Source organism: Nycticebus coucang, chromosome 21 (assembly GCF_027406575.1).
Source record: "Nycticebus coucang isolate mNycCou1 chromosome 21, mNycCou1.pri, whole genome shotgun sequence".
In the NCBI taxonomy this organism is placed as follows: Eukaryota; Metazoa; Chordata; class Mammalia; order Primates; family Lorisidae; genus Nycticebus; species Nycticebus coucang.
The window spans coordinates 16,852,831-16,857,945 of NC_069800.1; positions in this window are offsets into that span (position 1 = coordinate 16,852,831).

Sequence of the window (5,115 nt, forward strand, 5' to 3'; positions counted from 1 at the left end):
AGTTTGTGGAACCACTACTGTTTCCTGGCCCTTGGAACAACCAGTGTAAATTAAATCAAAGAATGATATTTGGAGGATGAAATGTTTTGGTTTCCTTCAAGGATGAAAAGTTAAAACTTTCCTGGAAATCACCCTAGCAATTTATAACAAAGCTCTCTAAAATATTTATTGACTTTTGACTCACTCTAATTCAAAGACTCTTTCCAAGGGAAATCACTTTAAAATACAGGTAAACATTAAGAAATATATTCATTACAATTTTTATAATATTAAAATAAATAGAGATGGCTGAAACTTGCAATAATAGAAGGGTTACCTGAATTATGATACAGCCCTGTCAGAAAACGGTAATGCCATTCCTGAAAACAAGCTTACAGAGAACTTTTAATATTATTACACTAAAAGATGAGAATTGCATATATGGTATGATTTCAAAAATAAATGTATATTCATAAAAAGAGAGAAGGGAGGAGGTTCTTACCATAAAAGCAGTGGAGAGAGAAACGGGATGGTTGAGGGAAAGAAGAGAGAAAACTAAAGGAGAAGGTCTGAGATGTAAAAATAGTTACAGGGGACGTCCCCTGGCTTTTGTTGCAGGTCAAACTACCCAAACCCTCCACAGCAAATAGCAGAAGTGTCTATTGCTCCCATCTGTGGGGTGTCAGCTGCTGTGGTTTGGGTGGACTCCTGGGAGGTACAGTGCAGGCAGGGCCTTCCCAGGACACTTCAGCTGGGGAAACTATACACCAGGACCTGCCCCCTCCCCTTGAGCAGCAGGCCAGCCTTCTCATGTCCTCACAGTAGTGGCAAAATCAGAGAAGCCTGGCTGAGCCCCAGGCTCAGAGCTGGCACGTCATGACATCTACCTCACCCCAGTGGCCAAAGCAGCCGGATGGTCCAGCCCAGCACCACGGAGTGAGAAGAAAGCCCTTCCCACGGCAGGGGAAGGGGGCCCACAGCAGGACAGGGCAAGGAGACCATCAGTATGGTCTACCTCAGTGAGATATGGGCGACATTAGAGCTTGTTTACACATTTAAATATTATGTTACTAATAGCCTACCTTGAGCAGTGCTACCTTTTTAAATTTGAAAAACAACTGTCATTGTGTCATGTTTAATCTCCTCTTCTAAACTGTAAGTCCCCTTGGACCCCTGGTATTATATCCAAGCTTTCCTGTGCCTCCCTGGCCCCATCCTCATGCCTCAGTTTTTGTAACTATTTAAACACTCTCGGTGGCACAGGGGTGTGGATAGGCACCTTTCCACGGCAGCCTTCCCATGTGGGCGTCTGGGTGGGGACACCTCGAGACACTACAGGATCACCTCTTCCTGGCTGGAGAAAACCCTCTGCCTCAGTGACCCCAGGAGTCAGGGCCAAGGAGGGCTCTAGGGGCAGGTTGTCATTTCATTCTTAAGCATGGCAGGGAGAATCAGGATGTGCCCTGAGTATGGAGAGTCTCAGGAGAGCATCATGTGTACCTGGGTCTTGATGTCTGGAGATCTGGATATCAGCTCTTCTTGGTCAAACTGACCTCTCTCTCAATCCAAAAATTGTAAGAAAGGGTACCTGTGTCCATGAACAGCTGAGGGGACACTTCTCTTGTGAGCAAACAAGGCAGGAGGATGGAGCCAAGTTCTGGCCATGAAAGGCACAGATAGATGCCCTTCCCAGTCAGGCTGTGGGAACTGTGTCCTTCATGACCTATAGCATCCCTGAGCCCCAGAGCTGGGTCTTCTCATGAAACCCAAATCCAGATGCTGGCATTCGACCCTGTTATCTTCTCAACACACCAACCGTTCTTGCCCCAGGCTTTATCGTTAGCTTCTTCACAAGAGTTTGCTGAGCAGAGGGGTCAGTTTCTTGGTGAGCCCACCCTCCCTCCACCTCAGACAAGCAGCTGTGCAGCAAGCTGTAAGGCAGGGGGATCTGCTGCAGGAGCCTGTCCTCAGGTGCACTCAGGGCTCAGAAGACAGTGAGGATAAAGGAACAGGAGAGTGACATTATTAAAAATACATCCTATATAAATATCTCTGGTTTTAAGGAAAATTCAGGATTAGTTGAGAGATTATGAAATATGGTAAGCTTTAATCAGTCAATAATTGTTCCAAGTTATTAAACATGACAACTGCAGTGATATAATTTGCCACTGTTGAGCATTAATGTGGCAGCATGAACTCAAGGAACACTGTATCTTTGTTAGTTACTCATGGGGTCACTCCCCAGAGGGAGCTTATTGACGTCTTCCCAAGTGAGGGGTGGATGTTGGTGCCTAGAGAGCATCTGATTGACAAAGCTCGTGGTCAAAATCACATGGAGGGCTCAAGGAAGAGTGAGATGAGAAGGCTCGGGGCCACCTCTCTGCATTCCACATTTGTCATTCTCAGGTGGCTCCCAGCATCCCCGCTTGTAGGTGGCAGGAAGATAGACTTCACCCAACAGAGGCACGTGGCCCAGATGGGGAGGAGCTGAGAGCTCCCTGGAGCTGGAGGTGAGGAGAGTCCACCTGGCACAGAGGATGGAGGGCCTGGAGTAGGAGCTGTCCCTGCTGCTCCAAGCAGCCAGCAGCAGTCCGCATGTGGCCGCATCAGCTTCTATGGGGTGGCCACTCCTGGAGGTGCCTTCTCACCAGGAGTATGACCAGGTTCCCCGGTAGGAAGCAGTGGGCCTCTGGGGCCAGAGTGTGTGCTGGCTTTACGACGTGCTCTTACCCTGTTTCCCCGAAAATAAGACAGTGTCTTATTTTAAAAGATGCGCTAGGTCTTATTTTTGGGGACGTCTTATCTTTCCCGTAAGTAGGTCTTATTTTCGGAGGATATCTTATTTTCGGGGAAACAGGGTAAAGGGAAGCCCCTGGACTTCTTCCAGAGCCTGGACCTCAGCTTGTGCTCAGTCCTGCCTCTGACCTTCTGGGGTGAGGGGAAATAAAGTGACGCGGATTGACAAAATCAATGTATGCTCCCACCAGAGTCTGTATCTCAGCATTCTCACTCAGGTGTGGGCCCTTGCTGCTCCCCAAAGCTTCAACTAAGACAACTGGCTTGAGGAGTGGGAAGTGCTTGGGGTGGGGGCTCAGAGCATAGGGGAAGCCACGGCACATCTGCACCCCACCTTCCACCACAGCTTAGACCTGAGTTGCCAATGCTGCCATGGTTTGTGGGGAGCAACTGTGTACCCTCCTGGCTTCAGCCAACATCCTTGGACAGAAAGGAGGGTGCTGTCCATGGGCCAGGCATCCTGAGCCACACCAAGTGTCCCCAACTCCAGAGGGAAGACTCTGAGAACAGCCAGAGTCAGACCCAGAAAAATTGGGGTTCCCTGACCCACATGCCCCTGCCCTCTGAACCCAGCAGTTCCCTCCTCAGAAAGCTCTTCCTCCTCCTGCCGCTGTGCCCAGGTGTGATGCTCTTCACCTCTGGGACTCAGCTCAGAGGCCCCTCACTCCACAAAGTTTGTTCCCACCTCTTCCCTGACCTCTGCCCCATTTGTCTGCACTTTGCGTCTGATTCCTACTTCAGTCATTTGTGCCCTGGGTGACCCTCTCCTCCAGACTGAGCTCTTCAGAGCAGGATGTGTGTGTGTCACACTCACACACACACAGGCACAATCAAACACAAGCATGCACACTCAAACTGCCACATGCATATCCACCCTGAAAACACTGCTTTGCAGTCACAGGGTATTAATTGAGACCCTTGAAGGCTTTAAGAATGATTGACCATAAGGATATAACTTCTAACTCAGAGGTCACATGGCCATCTGGGATGCCACACAGCACATAGGAAGCTGCAGAAACTGAGCACCAGACCTTGTGGGCCACTAGAGTGGAAGGAGGAAATGCGAGGCCAGAGTCCCAGGGACAGCTTCAAGGTGGGGCTTGGCCTTACTGAGCTGCCCATTGTGTGGAATTTAGATGCTGGAAAGGGGCACAGAGAAGACAGGTGTCATCCTGCAAGGGATTGACCTAAAAGCCTTAGGGCTCATCCTGTTAGGAAGAGGAACCTATAGTAGAAAGTAGGCTTGGGGGGAGTGTCCTCAGTCACCCTGGCTGCTGGATTGGTCCATCGGTGTGACCTTCAACACTTCCAGAAGGAGCCCAGGGGCTGTCCCCTGCCTGGTGCAGCCACTGCTCTGAGTGTGACAGGCTGCACACAGCCCCAGACAAGGCAGAGGGCCTGGGACCAGGAGGTCTGCCAGCCTTCCTGCTAGCCTGTGGGTCTTAGGCTAAAATGAGAAGTGTCCTTTCATGTTTACATGGATGGAGCTGGAACATATTCTTCTTAGTAAAGTGTCTCAAGAATGGAAGAAAAAGTACCCAATGTACTCACCCTTATTATCAAACTAATGTAGGACCTTCACATGAAAGCTATATCCCAGTTATAACCTAAGAATAGGGAGAAAGGGGAAAGGGAGGGGAGGGAGGGGGCAGGGAGTGGGAAGGAGAGGGATTAATGGGATTATACCTGCGGTGCATCTTACAAGGGTATATGTGAATCCTAGTAAATGTGGAATGTAAAGGTCTTAGCAAAATAACTAAGAAAATGCTACAAAAGCTATGTTAACTAATGTGATGAAAATGTGTCAAACGATCTATGAACCAAGTGTATGGTGCCCCAATCATACTAATGTACACAGCTATGGTTTAATAAAAAAAATAAATAAATAAAAAATAAAATAAAATGAGAAGTGTCTGGCTGTGGGCAGCTTTGTCTCCTCTAACAATATCAAGAAGGCAGAAGCCAGAGGGGCTCTGACTGGAAGACCCCCGACAGCACCTGGACTCACAGACCCCTGACAGCACCTGGACTCACAGGCATTTGGTGTCCTTTGCCTCAAACAGACAGTAAGTTCTCTGCTCTCTTGAGAGCAGAAACCAGCTTTAACCAAACCACGCAGGGAAGAAAGGCCCTGCCACCCAGAGTCCAGGACACAGCAGTGTCTTCAAGTAAATAAAAAGAAAGATGCCAGGGTGGGCATGTCATTGCTAGAGACACAGCTCCAAAAGGCCAGGCAGAACAGCACAGCCTGGTAGGGTGCAGGTTTTCATGGCTACAGGGCACAAGCAAAGATATGACTAGAAATAAATATACATACATATAAATGTGGGTATTAAAACA